The sequence below is a fragment of the Mus musculus genome, chromosome 1 (assembly GCF_000001635.26).
Source record: "Mus musculus strain C57BL/6J chromosome 1, GRCm38.p6 C57BL/6J".
NCBI classification, from domain to species: domain Eukaryota; kingdom Metazoa; phylum Chordata; class Mammalia; order Rodentia; family Muridae; genus Mus; species Mus musculus.
Window position 1 is genome coordinate 23,977,537 of NC_000067.6, and position 13,886 is coordinate 23,991,422.

The 13,886-nt window shown below is 40.7% G+C and overlaps 1 long non-coding RNA gene across 1 annotated transcript in view; it reads left to right on the plus strand.

The window, feature by feature from the left end:
- The window catches only part of Gm53062, a 22,307-nt gene continuing 8,421 nt past the window's right edge, over window positions 1-13,886 (plus strand). Inside the window, exons 1-3 of the long non-coding RNA XR_865295.2 lie at window positions 1-738; window positions 873-1,059; window positions 4,988-5,108. This is a non-coding gene — a long non-coding RNA (predicted gene, 53062). The remainder of the gene's footprint in view (window positions 739-872; window positions 1,060-4,987; window positions 5,109-13,886) is intronic.

A 13,886-nucleotide genomic window follows, 5' to 3' on the forward strand; every position in this document is an offset into this window, starting at 1 on the left:
TTAAGGAACTCTGAGCCTCTCTCCTGGCCAGTAAGGAGCCCTTGAGCCAGAAAGAGCCCAGATAACTAAGCCTTTTTGTTTTTTTCTTAATCCCCTGCCTCTATCAGCAGGAGTTGAATTGCCAGAAACCAGCAGCTTTTGGCCATGCAACTGCCACTGACTCCATACCCCTGTCTTCCTGAAAGCCAGGATAGCCCTTGGCACTAGCCCTTCTGGACAGTGCTAGATGCCATTGACCAGGTGCAGCTTCCATCAAGGAGGACATTTATCTCAATAAGTTGTCCTTATGGATCCGACTGGACTCCACAGAACAGAGAAAATGCTGCCAGGCGTGGTAAAGCTCTCAAGATTCTCCAGTGACATTTCACCACCTCCCGTGCAGCCCAAGCATCCCCCTACCGCACCATCAGTAAGGACTGAGGGACAAAGAGCTCTCTGAGGGTCTGCACCCACCTCAGAGATTCTGAAGGACAGTGCTGCCAGAGAGTTGCCCCTCTGGAATGAAGAAAATCTGTCTTCCAGGTCAAAGAGTGATGAAGTGTCAGATGGACTGCAACTGACGGATAAGCCTTTGGGGCATCACCAAAGGGACGAAAGACTCCACCACTACATGGCATCAGAAGTCTTCCCTGCTGAAATGGTTCCTGGTCTGTAGGAATTGAGCAGAGAAGTCAGGAATGGTGCATGAGTTACAGCTGATTCTCAAGCACCTATAAAGCAGTTAATTCCCGAACAGAGGTAAGCACTGAGTTCCTTCCACTCTGGATAGACCTAGAATTTATAAAGCGTGAGCTGAGCCCCGTTCTGACTTCAGAAGAAGTTACAGAGAGGGTGAGGCCTTTCTATTCCTGTTGCTTTTCCTTCTTTTCCAGAGAAGCCTGGAGCCTGCCAGTGAGAATCTGATGGTGATGCTACCATCTGCCAGCTGGTGCCTCTGCGATCTGTGACTCCAGAAGCTCTGGTTACCACGTCCTCCCTTATGGCAGAAGCTCCAAAGACTCCCCAAATATAGCCACTCCTTCTGCCAGCATCTTCATTCCCAACCTCCTCCAACCACAGGTCCTCAGAGTAGGCACTGAAACTGGAACGGATTAACTTCGGCTTCTGTATTCTTTGGTTGTTTTTATAAAGTATATTCTCATTACTGTGCATATATGACGTGGCAATTTATATTTTGTATATCTTTTATAGATATGGTCAATTTTTAAACTATTTAGCATGTTAACCATAGTTGTTCATAATCTATGAACTGTCTGACTGTTAGACTGTTGAAGTAAGTATGAGTCAATTCTGGTTGTTATCTGGTTGTTATCTTTACTGGGCCTTATTACCTTGGGTCATGGTCATCTTTGCCATGCTTTAGGAATATTATTTGTAGGAGCTCTATGGGGGTGAACATGTCACTTCAGTGGAGCCTCTTCTTTGCTTCTGTGGGTATATGAAGGAACCAGTCATTGGCAAACCACATCATACTAGTTCATGACTGAAAGTTGGATAGCCCCTGCTGTATTCTTCCTGATCTCTAATATTTGACACATGGACCCATCAAATTGGCATAAGAGGAGCTTCTTTAAACCCCAACAGGGCCTAGTTCCTACAACAAATTATTTCATTCTCCTTCAAGGTTTCTCACCTAGCACAAATATTGGGTACTACTCAGGGTTTCCATTCCTGTGAAGAGACACCAGGACCACGGCAACTCTACAGTTAGATGTTTAGTCCATTATTGTTATGGTGTGAATCATGGTAGCACACAGGCAGACATGGTACTGGAGGAGCTGAGAGTTATACATTAGGAAATGCATACATCAGGAAGAGAGAGTGACGCTGGGCCTAGCTTTAGCTTCTCAAGCCCAAAAGCCCACTCCCATTTTGCCCAATAAGTCCACACCTCCTAATAGAGCCACTTCCTCTCAGTCTATGGGGGCCATTTTCATTCAAATCACCACAGGCACTGGCAAAACTTCAGGGAAAATGGACTCTGCTTTTCTCCCACTTCTTAGTCAAGTTGTTCTCCAGGACACTGACAATACTTTGATGCTCTGGGACAGCTCGACCTGTGGGGTTTATGTCTGTTACCTTTTTACCTGAAGGAGTTCTTGTTTCTTTGTTCTTTTGAGTGGATAAGTTGTGGGGGGATTAAAAACCCCCCAAACAAATTTCAGCTGATTAACACCACTGTAGACACAGCTATGTAACTCCAAAATGGAACTGGGAACCAACCCTCTCACAGGAAAAGCAATGAATGCTCCAACAAGATCCTCAGGCTCCATCTGTAAATACAATCCCCTTACAAGTTAAAGAGTTTATTTCTCACTGGTCACTGACTCTTCATGCTGTCTCAGGGACAAAAGAAAAGGAAAAAAAATTGAAAAATGAAAATGAAAAAAATCAACTTCTAAATCATCAACTTAAAAATAAAATTATTCGAAGCAGAGATGACCACATATACTTATACCCTTTAGGCTTGTCCTACCTCATGCCTTATTGTAGTTAGTTGATTATCTGTCAGTCTGTCTGTCCATGTATCTATCCATCTTCTATCCGTCTACTTTTTGACCACTGTGTTTGGTGTTACCTTAGGACTTTGGACTATCTAGCCTCTGGTTCTTGGTTTCCCAAGCAGTGTCATGTATGGGTTCCTTATGGAGTGGGCCTTAAGGAAAATCAGACATTGGTTAGCTACTCTTACAAGTTCTGGGGCACTGACTGCCATTGCCCTGGCATTTTTTGCATACAGGACAGATTGTATGTCAAAAGTTTTGTGGCTTGGGTTATGCCCACATTTTTTTTTTTAGTAGCCTGCAGAGTACATTTTCATACCAAAGGCACCAGAATATAGGGGTGGAGGCCCCATGCAGACCTCTTTCACTAGGAGTCCTCAGCACCAGCTCCACTTCGTAGTGTTCAATGAGTCCTATGGAGTTGTCCTCCCCAGTCAGTTTGCAGAGAGCAACCCTTTGTATTAGTATTAGCCTCTGTTGTTTGGGGATTTCCATGGGACTCTCTTGACCAACAACTAATTGAATACAACCCAGAGCCACCACTGGAAGCCCTACTTGGTAACAAGAGCTGGCCAGTTAAGACTCTGTATCCTCTTTCACTAGAAGTCCTCAGGGTCGCTTTTCTAGATTCTAGGCTCTCCAATGCACCACCCTCCAAATGCTCCCTGATTCTAACTCTCTCTCTCCCTGGGTTGTCTCCCTCTATCCCATCTCTACCCCACACTGGATCCTTTCTGCTCCCCTCTGCAGCCACCCCAGCCCACCCCTAAAATCTATTCTATTTCCCCTTCCCAGAAAGATCTATAAATCCTCACCTTAGACCCGTATTTACCTAACCTTTATGTTGTATATGTTGTAGCTTAATTATTGTTTACTTAGTAGCTAATATCCACTTATAAGTTAATATAAACCATATTTGTCTTTCTGAGTTTGAATTACCTAACTTGGTATGATTTTTTTTTTCTAGTTCCATCCATTTGTCTGTAACTTTCATGATATAAGTTTTTAAACAGCTAAGTAACCCTGTGTTGTGTAAATATACCACATTTTCTTTATCCAGTCTTCTATTGAGGAACATATAGGTTATTTTCTAGATTAAAACAACAACAACAACCCACAATGAACATGACTGAGCAAGTGCCCTCATGGTAGGAAGTATCCTTTGGGTATATGCCCAAGAGTGGTATAACTGGGTCTTGAAGTCGATTGATTCCTAATTTTCTGAGGAAACCTCATATTGATTTCCATACTGGCTGTACACGTTTGCACTCCCACCAGCAATGGAAGAGTGCTCCCCTTGTAAAATATCCTCACCAGCATGGACTGTCACTTCTTTTATTGATCTTAGCCATTCTGGCAGGGGTAAGAGGAATCTCAGAGTGGTTTTGATTTTCATTTCCCTGATGGCTAAAGAATGTTGTTGAACATTTCTTTAAATGTTTCTCAGCTCTTTGAGATTCCTTTATTGAGAATTCTGTTTAGATTGGTACCCCTTTTCTTAATTGGATTATTTGGGTTTTTTTTTTTTTTGGTATCTAGTTTTCTGAGTTCTTTAAATATTTTGGATATTAGGAACAAGACAAGGTTGTACATTCTCTCCACAGCTATTCAATATAGTACTTGAAGTTTTAGCTATAGCAACGAGACAACTAAAGGAGACAAAGATGATTGTATCTATTGGATGTGGAGTTGGTAAAAAATCTTTTATTGTTCTTTTATTTATGAGTTCTTTTATTATTCTTTTATTGTTCAGGATCAATTTAGCTCTCCTGAGTGTTCTGTTTTTTCCTATGAAGTTGAGAATTGTCCTTTCCAGCTATGTAAAAAACTGTGTTGGAGTTTTCACGGGAATTGCAATGAACCTGTAGATTGCTTTTGGTAGAATGTCCATGGAATATCATTTCATCTTCTCATATCTTCTTCAATTTCTTTCTTTAAAAAATATCATACAAGACTCTCCCTTGCTTGCTTAGAGTTACCCCAAGATATTTTATATTATTTGAGGCTATTATACAGAGGATGATGACTGATTAATTGATTGATTGATTGATTTATAGTTAATCTTGTATCCAACCACTTTACTCAAAGTGTTTGTGAGCTGTAGGAGATCCTTGGTGGAATTTTTAGGGTCATTTGGATATACTATCATATCTTCTGTAAATAACTATACTTTGATTTCTTTCCAATTTGTATCCCCTTGATCTCCTTTAGTTATCTTATTGCTCTAGCTAGAACTTCAAGTACTATGTTGAACGGATAAGGAGAGAGCCTCTTCTTGTTTCTGATTTTAATGGAGTTGCTTTGAGTTTCTCTTCATTTAATTTGATGTTTGCTACAGGCTTGCTGTTAGTTGTCATTATTCTATTTAGGTATGCCCCTTGTATCCTTAATCTCTTCAAGACTTCTACCATAAAGGTGTTTTGATTTTTCAAAGGATTTTTCTGCATCTATGAAATGATCATATGCTTTTTTTTATCTTTCAGTTTGTTTATATGGTGAATTGCATTTACTGACTTTTGGATATTGAGCCATCCCTGTATCTTCTGACTGAAGCCTACTTGATCACAGTGAATGATCTTTTTGGTGTGTTCTTGGATTTGTTTCGTAAGTATTTTATTAACTATGTTTGCTTCTGTGCTCATAAGGGAAATTGATCTATAATTCACTTTCTTGGTTGAGTCTTTATGAGGTTTAGGCATCAGGGTAACTGTGGTCTCATAAAATGAATTGGGCAATGTCCCTTCTATTTTTCTTTTGTGTAATGATCTGAGGAGTATTGGCACTAACTCTTCTTTGAAAGTCTGGTTGAATCACGTGTTAAAACCATCTGGCACTGGGATTATTTATTTATTTATTTTGGTTGGGAGACTTTTAATGACTGCCTCTATTTCACCAGGGATTTTTGCTTATCTGATCTTGATTTAACTTTGTTACGTGGCACCTATTGGGAACATTATCCATTTCTTTTAGGTTTTCCAATTTGGTGGGATACAGGTTTTTGAAGTACATCCTTATGATTCTTTGGAATTCCTCAGTGTTTGTTGTTATGTACCCACTTTTGCTTCTGATTTTGTAAATTTGGATATTCTATCTTTCTCCTTTAGGTAGTTTGGGTAAGGGATTGCCTCTCTTTTTGATATTCTCAATGAACCAACTCTTTGTTTCATTGAATCTTGGTATTGTTCTCTTTTTTACTATTTCATGGATTCCAGCTCTCAGTTTCATTATTACTTGCCATCTACGCCTCTTCAGTGTGCTTACTTCCTCTTTTTTTTTCCTTCGCTAGAGCAGTGGTTCTCAGCCTTCCTAATGCTGTGACCCTTTAATACAGTTTCTCATGTTGTGGTGACCCCTAACTATGAAATTATCTTGTTGCTACTTTATAACTGTAATTTTGATACTGTGATGAGTCCTAATATAAATATCTGCTATGCAGGATATCTGCTACGTAACCCCTAAGGTGTCTCAATCCACAAAGGAGTAGTTGCTACATTAATGTTGTTAACTCAGAAGCTAGAACAAATCCCAGCACACTTACTGAAGCAGGTAGATCGCTGTATGAGAAAGCAAATTGGCTTGCCAAGAATCTTTGGAATAGGGGCTAATAATTCACTTCTAAGGCTAAAAAGATATGCACTTCTTGGGGCTGGAGCAATGGCTGCTCAGCAGTTAAGCGTACTGGCTGCTTTTCCAGAGGACAGAGGTTTGATTCTCAGCACACACATGGGAGCTCACCGCTGTTTGTAATTTCATTCTTGGGGAATCTGGCGCTCATTTTTGGAGTCTGAGGGCATACGGTACACAGACATACCTGCAAATAAAATACCCATACACGTAAAATTAAAACTAAATTAATGAACAGATGGATGAGTGAAAAGAAGATACATACTTATTTACCTTTGTTCATATTCTGTTATGCACTGAAATGGCTGTATGCATAGAAAACTATTTTATTCCTGATATAATGCAGTACACCCATAAAACAAATTCAAATCAGAAACCTACTTTCTCTTCTACATAACTGGCATCTTAACATCAGTTTCAAGAGATGCCATTGATACAAAGTTTAAGAGCCCTGACTTGGTGAGGCAGAAACGTAACCTCTGGCCTTACAGCCAATGAGCAGAGCATGGCTTCATCCATCTGATCTTTGTGTCTCTGTATGTGGTTGACTCAGTTGAATGCTGCTTTCAATATCTAAAGCCCATAATTAAGATCTGGTAGTTATGACCCTGAAATAAATACCATAAACCTACTGCATCTTCCCATCATGTGCCTCATCACTCAGGAAACAAGCCTGCCCCACTCTAGTTCTGTCCTAGGAGAGTGTTACTCTTCATTCTTCAACAACAGAACCTAGATGCCACCCTTGGGCCCCCACATTCCTCCCTTCCATATGATTCCATACATAGCTGGGAATTCACTGGATTCAGGTAACTCCAGGGTGTTGGGTTGCAACTAAGAATACCAAACTCTTCCCTGAGTGAATGGTGGTAGCTTAAGACAACAAAGCTTTAGCTCAACCAGTCAGAAATCACCATCTGGAGATTTGTCACTCTTTGGTGAATACACTATAAGAGCTTTCTTTTGTGCACCATCCATGGACCCCTGAACCATTGAAGTTTTGTACTCGCTGATTCATGAATCATGTCTGTGCAAGTTCTGTTTCTAAAATGGTAACGCTCTGAGGTCCATCTATTAGCACATGTTAATAGGTTATGGTTGATAAAGCTTGAGGTAAATAAGTCAGTGAACCACAGTCATTTTCCCTGGACTTCTTATGAGTATTTCCAGATACTAGATTGCTCAGTGCCTGAGGAATACACAACACACACACACACACACACACACACACACACACACACATGCATGTGCACACTAATATATATTTCTTTTGGGCATCATGATACTTGATTTATATTGCTGTCTTAGGGTTACCATTATTGCTGTGAAGAAACACAATGAGCGAAGGCACCTTGTGGGGGATAGGCTTCCTTTTTGGATATATATATCCTGAGTCACAGTCCACTGAGGGAGGCCCGCCAAGACAGGAACTCAAACGGGGAAGGACCTGGAGGCAAGAACCGATGCAAAGACCATGGAGGGGTGCTGCTTACTGGCTTGTTCCCCAAGGCTTGCTCAGCCTGCTTTCTTACAGAATTCAGGACCACAGCTCAGAGGTGGCACTGCCCACAATGGGCTGGGTACTCCCCATTAATCACTAATTAAGAAAATGCCCTACAGGCTTATCTGCAGCCTGATATTAGGAAGGTCTCAATTGAGGTCTACCCCTCTCTGATGACTCAAGCTTGATAAAACTAGTCAGCACAATTGCTAAGACTGATTAATGGCTTTGTATTTGAGGTGGCTACAAAAGTTAACATCCTACAGCCTTATCTATTTGTTTTAAGGGGAATTTTTTTTGAAAAAAATTAAAATAAAAGTGGTTTGACAATATTTTATTGATAATTAGTTATATCATCAAAATGTATATAACCTTTATAGATATAGTTTGTCTATTTTTCCTTATTTCTTGGACTTTTTCCTCTGTGCATCTGTGTCAAGATGGCTTGATGACAGAGCAGTATACATAGGTTTCCATTTGGGATCTAAGTAGGAGGTTGCTATTTATGGAACTTAAAAATTGTAGACAGATTCTAGCTTTAAAACTGAGGAAAATCATAGTGGTGATATCAAATGAATTTGAGCAGAAATGGAGCATTTTAAAAAGTTTTTTTTATAACTGACAAGAAAAAATACTGAGTTTTCCCTGGCCATAGTCCCTTAGGGACTTACCTACAGAGAGTGGTTATTATTTTTTTTTTCTAGCCCTCCCTTACCTCCTATGGAGACCAACAAGGAAATAGCTTCTATCCAAAAATTGTAATGGTGGTGGTGTGGGGAGGTGGGAAGATTGCTCAGTGGTTAAGAATGCACTTGTGATACCATCATGAGGACCGGAGTTCAGATCCCAAGAAGCCCACATATATGTCAGGTAAGGGTGGTAATCTACCTATTAGTCTAGCTCTTAAAGACAGAGACACAGAAATACCCAGGAACTACCTTAGTAAGGGTTCTCAACTGCTTTGACCTTCTAGCCCACTGTCCAAGGGTAGGGGAGAAAAAATGGTAAATAGGACAAGGGGATGTGGACTTGTTTACATCTTCCTTGGGGTTCCTTGGGGCGATTCCAATTTCTGTTTGTCAGGATACCAGCAGTCCAATTCAGTAGTGTCAGGATTCCAATAGTCCAGTTCAAAAGTCTCACCAAACAGGAATCAGCAGTTAGGGGAGGTGGGGAGATGATGATCCAGCAGATCCAGATGATGATGCCAGGCCGCTGCTAAATCTGCACAAGTCATCGGGAGAGAGAGTGACCAGGACCAGCTGGGATGCCAGGAGAAGTTCTCTGCCATGCCTCTCTCAACAAAGTGAACATCAGCAAAGATGCAAGACCGAGGAAATGTTGCACGGCTAGCTGTGGAAGTGCCCTGCCACTGTCTACTGAGTCCTATTTATACTCTCTCCAAACATCATGTGTGCTCCCACAAGCCAGAAAAGTCACCCAGCAGTTAAAAGTGCTTGTTATTCTTTCAGAGATCCTGGGTTTAGTTCTCAGCACCCAACTTACCCAGCTTGCAACTGGCTGTAACTCCAGTTTCAGGAGATCTGATGCCCTCTTCTGACCTCTGTGGGTACCAGGTACAAGAATAGTGTACATGCATACAGACAAACACCCACATCCATAAAATAATATCTTAAATAAGTGGGGTCAGTTTCAGACTGTGTGAAATTCTTGGCTTACTTACCGAAAATGTAGGTGAATGTTTTGTGACAATTTATGTTCTTAGAACAATGCAGAGTCCAGTTAGTCCAATTAGTCCCTCCAGGTCTCCTCCAGAGCTTTTTACTTCTCTCATACAGGGCATTCGCCAGACCTAGTCCACCCTCATGAGACCTGGTCCACCCTCCTCTTCCTAGGCTATTGCCTATATCTGTATATGTGTTGGTTCATTTGAGACAGAGCCTTATGACATCATCCGGGCTATTCCCATACTCAAAGGCTCTAGCAATCCTGTGTTCTCAGGGACTACAGGTACACATCATGTGACCTGACTCCAGGTAGTACTTACTTTTTCATATTGGTGTTAAAAATCTCAGGAGAGCCCGGATCAATGAGATGGCTCTGTGGTTAAAGACACTGCAGGTAAGCCAGGCAACCTGACTGGTGGGTGGGAAAAAACTATTTCTGCAATTTGTCCTCTGACCTCCACATGGCATGCATGCCTTTTCACACACCCCTTCCCAGAAATAGACTAATAATTCTAAAAAGATTCTGAGTCATATTTTGAAAAACACTTACTAGACAAAATAATTTCATTAGTAAATTTGCAAAAAAGAATTAAGACAACACATGTGTAGGGCAATATAAAAGTTTTAAAGTACCGATATTTCTAAATCAAAACAACTGTCAATATAGATGCTGTCAAAATGTCCTTTTGAGTGAAAAGATTATCTGATATTACTGACAGGCCCAATGGCTCAGCTCTGAGATGCCAACTTCAGGTGTAGGATATCAGGGCTGGGTGACAGTTTCTGGGAACCACTGTAGGGAAAGGAAACAAACTTACCTTTCTAGTTGGTGATGGAGACTCAGGCTGTGAGGAGATGAAGGAAGTTAAGCCCAGTAGATTTACCACTTTGTACAAAACCACAATGGTAAATAAGTAGGCATTGGCTCACAGGCATGGGAGGCTACATAGGGAAGGAATTCACTCTGAAGTAATAGGTAGTAGGACTCCATTTATTTTAACTCAGAATGGCATGAGCCTTTTCAGAATGGCATTTTTTCAGAGGGAATTTTGTATATACATACACACAAGTACACACACACACACACAGACTCAGGTTAGAATGTGGTGGATCTAGGCTAGGTAGAACACAGCACTTAAAAGCTAACCCGAATATTTATCTAGAGACAAGGTCAAGGCTGCAGTGATAGCAACTTGAATTAGTTTTCATTTTTGCATGGGAAATTAACATCACACAGCAAGATAAATTAATGTTTCCACAAGCAAAATGGAACCAAGCTGCTCTTCCAGGCCTCACCTGGCTGAAATCAAAGTGTTGGATGGGCTGTGACCTTAGCCGAGGCTTAGAATCCTTTACAACCTTAAAGAGGTTGGCAGCGACATCAGGGGCGGAGGGAAGTACATCTCCAGCTTTTCGTTGGCAGCTCCCCGAGGAGTTCCTGTCATCTTTTAGGCGTCTGAACCCAGAGAAATCAAGATTAATCACTTCTCCACACAAAATAATTTCAAGACCAACCAGTATGAGTTTATCTTTATTTTTATTTTTAAAGATTTATTTATTATTACATGTAAGTACACTGTAGCTGTCTTCAGACACTCCAGAAGAGGGAATCAGATCTCATTATGAGATGGTTGTGAGCCACCATGTGGTTGCTGGGATTTGAACTCAGGACCGTTGGAAGAACAGTCAGTATACTTAACCGCTGAGCCATCTCACCAGCCTGAGTTGGAGTTTATTAAAGACATTAGTAAAAGAACATGCTTTCAGATTTGTTGTTACAAGTTCAATAATAGGTACTATTATATTCTGGTCCTTGGTTAGCATAGCAGCAGATTTCAAAATAAATAAAAAAGCTGGGCATAACTTAGTTCAATGGAAGTAGTAAATAAGAAAAGATACCCAGGTTTATGTCTTAAACCTAAAGCATTGGCTTATGACTGTATTGAGGTCCTGCAAGGAACCTGAAATTACTTAAATTGTGATTTTGCTACAAATAGCCATATGCTTTGTGCTACATTTTCTACTATAAACTGTTCTTTGTAATTTATGAATGTTAATTTGGGTTCTCTAAGAAACAGATGGCAAGACAGGATGAAAACTGAGTTTTATTGGGGGAAACATCTGTGAACTATCCAGATTGGGGGCGGGGGTTAGTTGTAAGGGTCTCTGTGATGTCCAGGGTCAGCGAGTGATGACTGACCAGTGGGAGGGGAGAAGGCAGCTCAGCCTATCAAACTCAGGAGCCGGTGTTGACTCAAACTTCCGAGTCTGACCCCGAGTCGCTTATTTTAGGCATATTTAAGCCCAGCAAATTTTGATGATTTTTTTTTTCTGGTGATAATGAATTCAATCCTGTGTGCCCAATAAAGCATGCAGAAACCTCTTTGAGGAACAAAGGAAGCTAAATAAGAATCGGACGTGACGACAGGGAAACGCTTTGTAAAGTCCATCTGACAGCTTAAAGATAGGTTCCACAGATGGACAACATATGACATAAAGATGGGACTTAGAGACTAAGTGAGAAAAGCGAGCTTATGATCGGGCTCTGGGGAAGGCTCCGATGTGGTCTCGGCATAAACAGCACTAGCGTAGAACGCTTGTCCACTCCCAGGTCTCTGGGTGGATGACAGGTATAGAATTCCTTCCCTTGGGATACAAATTGGAAAAGATGAAGTCAAAATATCATTATTTGCAGATGATATGATAGTATATATAAGTGACTCTAAAAATTCCACCAGAGAACTCCTAAGCCTGATAAACAGCTTCGGTGAAGTAGCTGGATATAAAATTAACTCAAACAAGTCAATGGCCTTTCTCTATACAAAGGATAAACAGGCTGAGAAAGAAATTAGGGAAACAACAGCCTTCTCAAGAGTCACAAATAATATAAAATATCTTGGCGTGACTCTAACTAAGGAAGTGAAAGATCTGTATGATAAAAACTTCAAGTCTCTGAAGAAAGAAATTAAAGAAGATCTCAGAAGATGGAAAGATCTCCCATGCTCATGGATTGGCAGGATAAACATTGTAAAAATGGCTATCTTGCCAAAAGCAATCTACAGATTCAATGCAATACCCATCAAAATTTCAATTCTTCAATGAATTAGAAAGAGCAATCTGCAAATTCATCTGGAATAACAAAAAACCTAGGATAGCAAAAACTCTTCTCAAGGATAAAAGAACCTCTGGTGGAATCACCATGCCTGACCTAAAGCTTTACTACAGAGCAATTGTGATAAAAACTGCATGGTACTGGTATAGTGACAGACAAGTAGACCAATGGAATAGAATTGAAGACCCAGAAATGAACCCACACACCTATGGTCACTTGATCTTTGACAAGGGAGCTAAAACCATCCAGTGGAAGAAAGACAGCATTTTCAACAAATGGTGCTGGCACAACTGGTGGTTATCATGTAGAAGAATGTGAAATGATCCATTCCTATCTCCTTGTACTAAGGTCAAATCTAAGTGGATCAAGGAACTCCACATAAAACCAGACACTGAAACTTATAGAGGAGAAAGTGGGGAAAAGCCTCGAAGATATGGGCACAGGGGAAAAATTCCTGAATAGAACAGCAATGGCTTGTGCTGTAAGATTGAGAATTGACAAATGGGACCTCATGAAACTGCAAAGCTTCTGCAAGGCAAAAGACACCGTCAATAAGACAAAAAGGCCACCAACTGATTGGGAAAGGATATTTACATATCCTAAATCAGATAGGGGACTAATATCCAATATATACAAAGAACTCAAGAAGGTGGACTCCAGAAAAATCAAATAACCCCATTAAAAAATGGAGCTCAGAGCTAAACAAAGAATTCTCACCTGAGGAATACCGAATGGCTGAGAAGCACCTGAAAAAATGCTCAGCATCCTTAATCATCAGAGAAATGCAAATCAAAACAACCTTGAGATTCCATCTCACACCAGTCAGAATGGCTAAGATCAAAAATTCAGGTGACAGCAGATGCTGGCGAGGATGTGGAGAAAGAAGAACACTCCTCCATTGTTGGTGGGATTGCAAGCTTGTACAACCACTCTGGAAATCAGTCTGGCGGTTCCTCAGAAATTTGGACACAGTACTACCGGAGGATCTCGCAATACCTCTCCTGGGCATATATCCAGAAGATGTTCCAACCAGTAAGAAGGACACATGCTCCACTATGTTCATAGTAGCCTTATTTATAATAGCCAGAAGCTGGAAAGAACCCAGATGTCCCTCAACAGAGAAATGGATACAAAAAATGTGGTACATTTACACAATGGAGTACTACTCAGCTATTAAAAAGAATGAATTTATGAAATTCCTAGGCAAATGGTTGGACCTGGAGGGCATTATCCTGAGTGAGGTAACACAATCACAAAAGAACTCAAATGATATGTACTCACTGATAAGTGGATATTAGCCCAGAAACTTAGGATACCTGAGATATAAGAGACAGTTTGTAAAACACATGAAACTGAAGAAGAATGAAGACCAAAGTGTGGACACTTTGCCCCTTCTTAGAATTGGAAACAATCACCCATGGAAGGAGTTACAGAGACAAAGTTTGGAGCTGAGACGA